General features: G+C 46.0%; 1 long non-coding RNA gene across 3 annotated transcripts in view; it reads left to right on the top strand.

Annotated features, from left to right (window-relative positions):
* LOC146396460 (uncharacterized) overlaps positions 1 to 1,039 on the top strand; it is a 50,165-nt gene extending 49,126 nt beyond the window's left edge. For 2 of the 3 annotated variants that reach the window (XR_014828400.1, XR_014828401.1), the window contains exon 4: positions 688 to 783. This is a non-coding gene — a long non-coding RNA (uncharacterized LOC146396460). Of the gene's footprint in view, positions 1 to 687 lie in introns of all 3 variants that reach the window. The other variant, XR_014828398.1, reaches the window with a different exon arrangement.
* Positions 1,040 to 12,684: the final 11,645 nt, after the last annotated feature.

Consider the following 12,684-nt stretch of genomic DNA (forward strand, 5'->3'; position numbering starts at 1 on the left):
GCATGATATGCATTAATTAGTTCTATTTCACACCCTAGGGGCAATAGTACCTAAGGGTACTTCTACATTTGAAGTACCCTAGTCATGAATATACCCTCTAGGTGTTGTTAGTTACCATATTCAAATACAAGAAACCCATACAGCTGGAACGGCTATTACAAATATCTTTTGTTAATTTCACTCGCCTCTAGAGGATTTGTTTACTAGCGAGATGATGATAAAAATAATCGGTGAAGTATGTGGTAGTCACGATATATATATTGGTTAAAAGTACTGAATAGGCAAGTTCACCTTTGTGTGAACAGGGCTTCACCCTTCAGAGTGGCACCCTGGGCTTAGAACCCTGTCTAATGGGGGACAGGCCACTGGCAGGGAATTCTGTCCCTTCATCCAACTAGAACATTGGTTGTAACGTGTTACTCAAAGAGCCTTCCTTTTGCCTCAGGTAAACTCCATAATGTGCGTCTTGTGATGGAGGAAAGAACAGGGAGCTGGAACTTGGTCAGATTTATGAACTGTAGCGATTGTATAGCTCTGTCTGTCCTCCTGGCTAATAAACCTCAAAATGCATTGCAAACTTCAGTCGGATGCGTGTTTTCCTAGGAGCATCCACTTGACAGCAAGTTTGAAGGGAGGACATTGGTGGCCCTCACTTATCTGAAACTTTTTGTCTTTTTTATTATTTAGGGCTGCAGTTCTTCAGAGAAAATATCCACCGCACTGCGTTGCCATCTTCTGTTTGCTGGGCAGTCTCTTGTGTGAGATTTCAAACTCCTTAAGGCCAAGGTTCTTAGTCATCTGTGTTGGCATCAGCTCCAAGCACAGAGCTAAAAAGCAGTGGAGTGATGGAATATTGGCACAGGAAGGAAATGGAATGACAGCCCCATCCATGGATCATATTGTACCCTTCTCATTCAGAGTGCAACCACACACTCACTCCAGGGCCTCACAGCAGAGACGTATATGTAATTCACACACACACATATACATTAATTTATAAAAGTATAAATAGTTTTCATAACTGATTGTGGCAACCAAATTTGAGCCTGCTTAAAATCTTGTGCTATTACACACTCTTAAAGACTTTGGGGCTGATCTAAGGAATTGTGAATGATAAAGCTGCAGTTGGTTAGGAGACAATATCTGTAAAACTTTCGGCCTTTTCATTTAATTAAAATCCAATATCTGAGTGCGCCCACCCAGATGTAGGTCAGTCCGAAACTAGAATGTGAATAGCTTGTGGCGCTAGACTCCCATTCATGTGTGAAAGGAAAACCAAAACGAATTGCTATTGCTGAGCAAGCTCTAAAACGGAGCCAGGAGGCCACTGAGGAAGTGTGACTTAGGTACATCTCAGCCTGGATGGAATCTAATCCTTTGACTTTTGGGGGGGGGGGGGCACACTCGCAGCATATGGAAGTTCCCAGGCTAGGAGTCGAATTGGAGCTGCCGGCCTACACCACAGCCACGGCAATGCCAGACCTGAGCCACATCTGCGACCTATACCATAGTTCACGGCAACGCTGGATCCTTAACCTGCTGAGCGAGGCCAGGTATCAAACCCACATTCTTGTGGATAATAGTCGGGCTCATTACTGCTGAGCCACAACAGGAACTCCCTCCTTTGACTATTTATTGTCCTAACAAAGGCATTCAGAACATCTGCCTGAAATTCAAGATCCTGACTGGGGAGTTGTCATTGCGGCTCAGAGGGTTAAGAACATGACATAGTGTCTGTGAGGATGCAATTTGGGTTCAATCCCTGGTCTCACTCAGGGGGTTAAGGAAACAGTGTTGCCGCAAGCTGCAGCATAGGCTGCAGCCATGGCTCAGATCCTGCATTGGCTGTGGCCTCAGCTGCAGCTCAGATGCAGCCCCTAGCCAGGAACTTCCACATGCCAATTGCAGCCCGTAAAAAGAAAAAAAAAAAAAAAAAAGGATACTGTCTGGCCCCCTTATCCTGAAACAACTCATGATGGATGACTATTCCCTTTCTTGTGTCAGAGTATTGCCTGCTGGCTTTTGCCTTTATAAGCCCCCTACTCTTTCTCTTCCCTGGAACACTCAGTTTTATCCAAATCTGTGTCTCCTGAACTTCAATTCTTTTTTTTTTTTTTTTTTTTTGCTTTTTTGGGCCGCACCCAAGGCATATGGAAGTTTCCAGGCTAGGGGTCAAATCGGAGTTGTAGCCATTAGCCTACACCACAGCTCACAGCAACACCGGATCCTTAACCCAATGAGCAAGGCCAGGGATAGAACCCTCTTCCTCATGGATGCTAGTGGGGTTCATTAACTGTTGAGCCACATGGGGAACTCCAAAAATAGTGTTTTTGTTTATACATCAACTGGGTTAGAACTTAGCTCAGATAATTAATAATAAGTGGCCTTTCATTTCATGGATGTCCAGTGGGGTATCTGAAAGCCCACACAGTTCTTTGCTGTACAGGACCGTTCCACATTTTGCAGGGTATCTGGCATCACTGGCAAATCCCATTAAATGCCAGCGGTTCCCCTTTGTAGCAAAAAAAAAAAAAAAAAAGAAAAAAGAAAAAGAAAAAAAAAAATTCCTCCCACCGAGTCCCAAGAGCCCTTCTTAAAGAACCACTGAGATTCGGGGCGTGAGAACCAGGCAGGTTGTCTGGGATGGGGTTCAGCCAGGGCCTGCAGTCCTCTCATCACTAGAGCCATCGCAAGGAAGCCAGCAAAAAGCCGGTTCTTCGGTGGACCAACCCGGAGCATGGGAATCAAGGAGAAGAAGGATGCGTGAAAGAGTTCTCCTCCCGGTTCTGCACTCTGGCTCCGGGTTGCACCAGCAGCAAGACGATTGCCGCTCCCTCCCAGGCGAGGGAGCCAAAGAGCCTGGGACGCGTCGAGGTGCCGCCGGGAGACCTGACTCAGCCCTCCCGGATGATACAGCAGGGCTGCTGACTGTGACCCTGGCGGTGACAGCTACTATTTATTGAATAATTAACAAGTTCGTTACTATCTTTTTCATGTAATTTTAACAACCTATTTATTACAGGCGAGAAAACAAGTTCAGGCAGTTGTAAGAAGCTGGGGAAATCAAAAGTCACTGACACAAGGCAAGGGCATTGTCGCAGAGATTCCTACCCGGCAGACTCAAAGCCGCTCGTTCCGAGTCTCCCTTGGCAGACTTCCCAGTGGGACAGCTGCCAAACTCCATCTCCGCCCGCCCGCCTTCGCGGTTGGCTGGGACTTGAGCTGAGAGGCTGGGTCCGCCACTTTCCCACTGGGCTGAGGACCGCGCTGCCAGCGCCCTCCTCTCCCGGTTTTTCTCCTACCGCGAGATCTGACGGATGGAGGGGCGCTTAGCTCACCCGCGTGATGTCTCTGGTGCCATCTCAAAGGTGTAAAGACTTGGGAAGCAGTGTCTTCTCCCAAGATGCTAGCGCTGGAAGGATTGTACTTGATTGACAGCTGCTTCCGGAGCTGACTTCTCCTTTGCCTGCACAGGCTCCTCCCCCAAGATCTAGCTTGGGATATAGGCGCAGAAGCAGGACTGAATATTCCTATTGTTTTCCTCCTGTCATCCCTTTACTGAGAGCCTGGAGAGCCTGCTTGAAGTCAATTCCTACTCCACAGAAGGCCCTTTACTGTGAACCCTTAACCCTCTCCTTGCCAGCGTCTCCCATCCCTAGCACTTACTGGGTGGGACTAGCCTGTCACTGAGCCCTGATGGCTACAGTTTTCTGTCAATGCACAAGACCTTTGCGGCCAGGGCCAGCTAGAGCTGCAATTCCACCCCACCCTTTTTAGGGCTGCACCTGTGCACATGGAAGTTCCCAGGCTAGGGGTGGAATTGCAGCTCTAGCTGCTTGTCCACACCACAGCTACAGCAATACCAGATCCAAGCTGCCTCTGCAAACCACACCACAGCTCACAGCAATGCTGGATTCTTAACTTCCTGAGCAAGGCCAGGTATCCAACCCACATTCTCATGGATACTAGTCGAATTCTTAACCCCCTGAGCCACAACGGGAACTCCCTTCCATCCTTTTAATCCTTGTAATTAAAGGGTTACATGCTCCATTGTAATTAATGAAATCGTTAGAGACAAGCACTAATAATTAAGACAATTGCCTTTTTTTTTCTTTACACTGTCACAGCACCTCATTGGATCCTCACTACAACCTTGCTAGGCGCTGTTCCTGTTACTGCCTTTCTACAGATGAGGAAGGTGGAGGCCCAAGTCACACACCTGGGACCTGGTCTTGATTCTAGCTCCTCTCACCCCAAACCCCAGTGCCCCTCAGCAAGGGGTTTATGCACCTGCTACTAAGTCCTCTGCATCTCTTGAAAACTCATTTTACTCAAGTAATTTGGCAGTTCCTTTAAAAAGTAGAAAGATTTTGTTCTTTCTCTCAAACTTTTTTTTTTTTTCCTTTGTTTTAGCCCTCCAGAGGCATATAGAGTTCCTGGGCCAGGGATCAAATCCCAGCCATAGTTTCGACCCAAGCCAAAGCTGCAGTAACCACGGATCCTCAACCCACTGTGCCCGGCCAGGGATCGAACCTGCATCCCAGTGCTCCAAAGACAACACTGATCGCGTTGCACCACAACAGGAAATCCTCTGTCAAACTATTTAAAGAACTTCACACCCATGGGTCAGTTTAAGGCTCCAGAGTTCCAGTAAAACTCACAGAGCCACTGTTATGTTCCCTGTTTGACTGAGGGAGCAACAGAAAATATCCTCATTATCTATGGGTCTGCTATGTCAGGATATTAGGCAAAGTATATATTTGGCCTTTGACCTATTCCAGGCACAGATCTCCTAAAATTCAGATCTCCCCAAACTCCTAAAACTTAGGGTTTCCTGTGATGAGAGCCCTAAATGTGTCTTATGTTAATGATGTGACATTGGAAAGCTCTCAGTAACCTAAGGGTGGGGGCTGGTCGCCTGGGGAACAAACCACGGGATTTGGGTCTCTTAAACCCACCTGAAACTTCTTCCTTTTTTTTGAAACTTGATCCCATTATTTTCACCTCCAGCTCCCACCGCATGCCCCCTTGAGATGGCAAGTCCTGAGCCAATGCTATCACCTGGCTACTGACCTTTGCCCAAGAAACTGGCATTTCCATGGACATGGGCGCCATGATTGATGATAGATGGGGTTTCCATCTTCAGGTGTGCTCTTGTGTAACTTGAAAATGCTTTCCTCTCCCAAAGCAATAGAAATTAGAACAAAAACAAACCCATGGGATCTCATTAATAAATCCACAAATAACAAGTGCTGGAGGGGCTGTGGAGAAAAGGGAACCCTCCTGCACTGTTGGTGGGAATGTAAACTGGTACAACCACTATGGAGAACAGTTTGGAGATACCTTAGAAATCTATACATAGAACTTCCATATGACCCTGCAATCCCACTCTTGGGCATCTATCCGGACAAAACTCTACTTAAAAGAGACACATGCACTCACATGTTCATTGCAGCACTATTCACAATAGCCAGGACATGGAAACAACCCAAATGTCCATCGACAGATGATTGGATTCGGAAGATGTGGTATATATACACAATGGAATACTACTCAGCCATAAAAAAGAATGACATAATGCCATTTGCAGCAACATGGATGGAACTAGAGAATCTCATCCTGAGTGAAATGAGCCAGAAAGACAAAGGCAAATACCATATGATATCACTTATAACTGGAATTTAATATCCAGCACAAATGAACATCTCCTCAGAAAAGAAAATCATGGACTTGGAGAAGAGACTTGTGGTTGCCTGATGGGAGGGGGAGGGAGTGGGAGGGATGGGGAGCTTGGGCTTATCAGACACAACCTAGAATAGATTTACAAGGAGATCCTGCTGAATAGCATTGAGAACTATGTCTAGATACTCATGTCGCAACAGAAGAAAGGGTGGGGAAAAAACTGTAATTGCAATGTATACATGTAAGGATAACCTGACCCCCTTGCTGTACAGTGGGAAAATAAAAAAAAAAAAAGAAAGAAAGAAAATGCTTTCCTTTCAGTGATCCTGGTTCTGCTCTCTCTCTTTGTAACTGTTCCAGGTCATTCTCATGCTCCTTTCCTGTCCTTATACATTATTAATAACCCTTTTAGAGACACTTCACTCCTTTCACTTCCCAAACCTCTCACTCTCCAGGTTTTCCTTCTACCTATTAATTTCTCATCACTCACCATCCCGAGCTCATTTTCCTTCCCTGTCCCTTAATTCACAGTGCCCTTTATGCCCTGTTGTCGACCACAGATAAGACTTTACTGTGTTGTGATCATGCTGTAACCCATTGTTTTAGCCCTGCCTCCCGAGCTCCAGAATCCTATTTTCAACTTTGTACTGGACATAGCTCCCTGGATATTCTATGGTCATCTTAGGCTCTGCATGTCAAAAATAAAATGATTATCATCTCCCTATTGCAAGCCTATTTCTCCTTCGATAGTTCTTCTCCAGGATATAGAGTAAGGATTTTTTTTTTCCCCATTTACCTCCTACTTGTCCATCCACCCCACTCAAATTAGAAAAGTTGTAAATCAGATTGGTCTCCATCCAAGACATAAGACTGAGCCACATGTCCTGGTGGCCTGAGAAGACTATAAATTACAGTTCTGTGCACTCTTCCACTCTCTTGCTTTTCCATCGAATGTGTGCCTATGGCTGGGTGGGCAAGTGGACTTGGCCAGCTTTCTCCCATGTCTAGAGCGGATGACTCCAATATTTGGAGTCAGAAGAAGAGGAGATAGGCCCTTATCTATGTGCTCCAACCCCAACACTGGCTCCGACAGGAACAATTCTGCTGCTGCTGCTACTTCCTTGGCAATTTCAACAGAGAGGCAGGAAAGGGTGATTGCCTGGACCAGATTTCTAACACTAATATATAACACTAGGTAGTGGATGACCTAGATCCCAATCACCCTACCCCGTAGCTCTAGCTTACCCTGGATTTCGCCCATCCTTCTCTCCATCAGCCATTAAGTTCTATTATTTCACAGTAGTTACTTGATTGAGTCCAGGGCTTTTCTCACCCTCAGTGTCCTATTTCAGGCATTTTCAGTCTGCATCTAGACTGGGGTTTTTGGGGGAGGGGGGGTTGTTTGTTTGCTTTTTGCTTTTCAGGGCTGCACCTGTGGCATATGGACGTCTCCAGGCTAGGAGTCGAACTGGAGCTGCAGCTGCTGGCCACAGCCACAGCCACAGCCATGCCAGATCCAAACCGCATCTGTGACCCACACCACAGCTTGTGGCCCAATGCCAGATCCTTTAACCCACTGAGTGAGGCTGGGGATCAAACTCACATTCTCATGGATACTGGATACTAGTGGATTCTTAACTCACTGAGCCACAACGAGAACTCCCTAGACTGTTTTTAACAGACTCCTCTCTGGAATCTCCCAGGCTTCACCCTCAACTCCTTCCAACTCATTCTCTGCAATGCTGTCAGAGGACTTTATCTAAAAGGCAGATTTCATCAACTTATTTCTCTGCTAAGGCATCTCCCCCCTCACCTCATTACAAAGCACCAACTTGTTGGGCTGGGAGAGAAGGCCCACCATGATTAGGCCTTCTGATCAGCCCCGTCCTCAAGCCATGTGTTTCAGCCACACAACCATCTTCTACACCCATGTGAGTTTGCATACACTGCTCCCTTCACCTACAAGCTCCTCCCCACATTCACCTTCTTCTTTCTAGATCTCCTTCCTCAGATGGCATAGATTACTCCCACTTAAAAAATCTTCACTGTCAGAGTTCCCGTCGTGGCGCAGTGGTTAACGAATCCGACTAGGAACCATGGGGTTGCGGGTTCGATCCCTGGCCTTGCTCAGTGGGTTAAGGATCTGGCGTTGCCGAGAGCTGTGGTGTGGGTCACAGACGAGGCTCGGATCCCGTGTTGCTGTGGCTCTGGCATAGGCTGGTGGCTACAGCTCTGATTAGACCCCTAGCCTGGGAACTTCCATATGCCTTGGGAGCGGCTCAAGAAGGGGCAAAAAGACAAAAAAATAAAAATAAAATAAAAAATAAACTGACAGAAAAAAAAAATCTTCATTGTCCTTTCGACATACCCAAGGCCCCTGCACAAAAACTATCTCAACGTCAGAGTCCCCTACCGGACTACTGTGCTGTCAGCCCGTCATGTTCAGGCAGATGTGAATGAACTAGGCATCATTACATCATCATGCCTATGGCACAGCAAGTGGCACAAAGCAGATACTGGACAAACATGAGTGACAGCTGCTCTTCAGGATTTCTCTGAGGAACAAATAAGCTAATAGTGTGAGATGCATAAGACAATTTCCCCGGGTACAAAGAGCACTCAAGGAAGTTTAGTTTCCTTCCTGTCTTCCTTTCCCCCTTACCTTTTTCTCTTTCTCCTCTCTTTCTCCTTGGCCCTTGCTTTTACGTCTCTTGGTTTTCATCTCTTCCCCCTTCTCCTCCTCATGCCTTTGAAAACAGCAACAGGAAGAAACAAATCAAACTTACTGGGACCCAATCATCGCCAGCTCCAAGGTGCTCCAACTCCCAACCCATGACTCAGCCAGGGCTCGCCTCACTTTTGCTCCACCTTAATAAATAGTTCACCTTTTAGCTCACCTGACAAGGAAAGCTTGCTAAAAACCAACGGAATGTACTCATCCAGGGTGTGTCCTCAAATCTTCCTAGTAAGGAACCACCCAGCACCTCCATGCTCACCAACCCCATCCTCAATCATGTCCTGTCCGTGACTAACATGGTCACTGAAATCTAGATGGTACCTAACACTGCACCAATGGAACAGATATGGAGTTTCAAATTATTCTGGTGATTCAGAAAAGAAAATGGGCTGGAAATAAAGAATCCACCAATCTACACATTTCAGCCAGATCTAAGCATCTGCCAGGATTTTCTTGATGCTCATGAAAGAACATGATTTAACAGCATAGCCCTGTAAATCCTATCTTTATATAGAAATAAGAATGACAGGAGTTCCCATTGTGGCTCAGTGGTTAACGAATCCAACTAGGAACCATGAGGTTGTGGGTTCGATCCCTGGTCTTGCTCAGTGGGTTAAGGATCCGGTGTTGCCATGAGCTGTGGTGTAGGTTGCAGATGCGGCTCAGATCCCATGTTGCTATGGCTCTGGTGCAGGCCAGTGGCTACAGCTCTGATTAGACCCCCTAGCCTTGGAACCTCCATATGTTGCAGGAGCGGCCCAAGAAATGGCAAAAAAAGACAAAAAGACAAAAAAAAAAAAAAAAGAATGCCATTGAAGGCTTAACAGAAGATAGAAGAGGTAGTAAAGACAGCTCCTGTTAGGTGTGAACTAGTATAGCAGGGCGCAAAAGCCATCGAGGAAACAGAGCGAAGGGAAGAGACCACCTCACTGTCCTACCCAGCTCCCTCCTATTTTCTAAATGAGGAATAAAAATATAACAGTCATATGATTTGATAGAAGTATAATCCAATTGACTCTTTACATATTAGAAAACTCAGGAGTTCCCGTCATGGCACAGTGGTTAACGAATTCGACTAGGAACCATGAGGTTGAGGGTTCGATACCTGGCCTCGCTCAGTGGGTTAAGGATCCGGCGTTGCCGTGAGCTGTGGTGTAGGTTGCAGATGCAGCTCGGATCCCGCGTTGCTGTGGCTCTGGTGTAGGCCGGTGGCTACAGCTCCGATTCAACCCCTAGCCTGGGAACCTCCATATGCTGCGGGAGCGGCCCAAGAAATGGCAAAAAGACAAAAAAAAAAAAAAAAAAAAAAAAAAAAGAAAAGAAAATCAGGTTCAGAGAGATTAAACAACATGTTCAAAGTCACACAGTCACACTATGTCTACACGGGTAGACCTATGTATGTCATGTCAAGATTCCACACCAGGTCTGTCCAAATCCAAAGCCCATGTCATTTCTAGTCTTCCAGGCTGCCTCACATAAAGAATACCAAATCCATATAAAATTAACCCATCAGGGTGAATGGGATTTATCTGACTTTCTGGGTCATCCCTTGGCAGAGACATATTTTAGAACATCCAAAACCACACTTCTAGAAGCTGGAAGTCCAAGATCAAGGTGTCAGGGTTGATTGGTTCTGAGGAAGCATTTGCTCCAGACCTCGCTCCTTGGCTTGTACATGGTCATCTTCTCCCTGGATCTTCCCATCATCTTCCCTCCCTACTGCATCTGTGTCCAATTTCTTCTTCCTGAGAGGACACCAGTCATATTAACCTCATCTTAATTTAGCTGCCTCCTTCCTTAAAGACTCAGTCTCCAAATTTAGTCACATTGCGAAACCCCAGGCATCTGGGCTTCAACATACGAATTTCAGGGGAACATGATTCAGCCCATAACAAGAATCAAGGGGAATGATGGAGCATGAAATGAGCAATTTACTCTCAAATGATTCAGGGGAAATAAGTTCTTTGTACAGTATTTCCAACTTTTCTGTAAAGTTGTTTTTGTTTAAATCAAAGGAGAAAATGTATCTGACAGTTGCTCTTAGTGTCTTTCTAAAACACTGTAACACAAAATGAAGGCAAGAGAGTGATCCTGTTTTATAAAGATTTCAATGAAAAAAAAATTGTTCATTTTACCCTTGACGTGATAACCTTCAGTTATTTAGCAAATGTGCTTCAGTGGAAAACTTGGTGCCTTGGAGAAACTGGATATGTGACATCCAGTATACCCCATACACTTTAACGTCAAACCACACAATCACAATGGACTCATCTGTTTCAGATCTCTGCTGGAGTTCCTTCACATAGTTAACTCGGGCATTTTGCAGGATCAATGTGTTTATTTCTGCAGTGGCATCTTACATCATTTTATGGCTCCTTCCGCAGGCAACCAGCTGTGTGAACCTCCCACAGAAGCACAAAGTCTATTAACTAGGAACAGAAGGAAAGGAAGGGCAAGGGCAGCATAAAGGAGAGTTTAATTTCATTTTACTGGCTTTTGCCAAATTATAGCATCATGCCATATGGTGTATGTGTGATGGTACTGGATCTGGAAAAAGTAGGTGGAGCTACAGAAAGAAAATGGGAGAGGTTACAAATGGGAGATTGGCACATAAATACAGCAACCAGGGAGAGATGAGGCTCATTAGGGGACACTAGGATGAGATGTAGGACCATCACTCCCTCCATGGGCCATGGTCTATAGCCTCCCTTCCCTGTGGCCAAATGCACACCTCCAGACAGAAACCCTCTTCAGGGCTCACCCATCTACGGTGATTATGTGGCTCATGTTCTCCAACAACGTTCCCTCCAAAGCATGTTTATGAGTTCTGATTGTGGCTTAGCAGGTTAAGGACCCGACGTCTCTGTGAAGATGCAGATTCAATCCCTGGCCTTGCTTAGTGGGTTAAGAATCTGGCATTGCTGCAAGCTGCGGTGTAGGTCACAGTTGTGGCTTGGATCTGGGGTGTTGCCCTGGCTGGGATGTAGGCCGGCAGCTGCAGCACTGATTTGACCCCTTAGCCTGGGAACTTCCATATGCCACAGGTGTGACCTTTAAAAAAAAAAAAAAGGTATGTTTGTTGTACAACAGAGATTATCACAACATTGTGAATCAGCTACATGTCCATAAAACTTTAAGAATTAAAAAATAAAAAACCACATTGGGAGCCTCCTGTGGCACAATGGGATGGGCTAGATCTCTGCGGCTCCAGGAGGCAGATTCTATCCCTGGCCCAGTGGGTTAAAGGATCCAGCATTGCCACAGCTGCAGAGTAGGTAGAGAAACTGCAGCTCGGATCTGATCCCTGACCAGGCAACTCCACAAGCGCAGAGGACGACAAAAAAATAAAAATAAAAAATAAAATAAAACTAGGGTTCCTTTTGTGGCACAGTGGAAACGAATCCGACTAGGAACTATTCGGTTGTGGGTTCAATTCCTGGCCTCACTCAGTGGGTTAAGGATCCCATCGTGCGGTGAGCTGTGGTGAAGGTCCCAGACCCGGCTCAGATCTGGCGTTGCTGTGGCTGTGGCTGTGGCGTAGGCCAGCGGCTGTAGTAGCTCTGATTGGACCCCTAGCCTGGGAACCTTCAATATGCCATGGGTGAGGCCCTAAAAAGCAGTAAATAAATAAATAAATACATACATACATAAAAGTAAAAAAAAGAAAGTACATTTCCCATAGGCCCCTTGTTCATGGTATAAAATTCCACTGTCAAAGAGCAATTCCAATAAGTAGATCATTGCGTTTTTAAAGTTTTTTCCATTCAAGGTGTAGCTATACAGTCGGCCCTCTGAATCCGTGGTTCCACCACACAGACTCAGCCAAAATCATTTTGATCCTCAGTTGATTGACTCTGCCGTTGCGGAACCCAAGGATTGGGACAGCGGGCTGTACTTGCCCCTTTTCTATAATGGTCTAGAGCATCCTCTGATTGCGCTATGAGAGGGAGAATCCTGTAACCAATCTCCCTCGGATACTGAGGGACCTCTGCATACAGGAAGAGTAGAGAATTAGGATTTCGTCAAGTCACTGTAGTTTTTGCAACAAAATTCTGCAGGGCAGCTGCCTGAAATCAGTCAGGTCTGTGAGAAAAGCAGAGAGAAGGGGAAGCCCATTGAATAAAGGTGGAGCCTGGGTCAGGCCTCCACTCTTTCCCACTGACTCTCTCAGCAACCGTGCTTCTATTCCCCCTCACACACCAGTGTTCAGGGAGACCGGGTTAGGCACCATTTGGCCCAGACCTCTTGTGTTTTACAGGTCTTAA

Source organism: Sus scrofa, chromosome 14 (genome assembly GCF_054392235.1).
Source record: "Sus scrofa isolate SSC_HxYL_T2T_F1_AM1 chromosome 14, Sscrofa_HxYL_maternal_Yorkshire_Landrace_v2.0, whole genome shotgun sequence".
NCBI lineage: Eukaryota > Metazoa > Chordata > Mammalia > Artiodactyla > Suidae > Sus > Sus scrofa.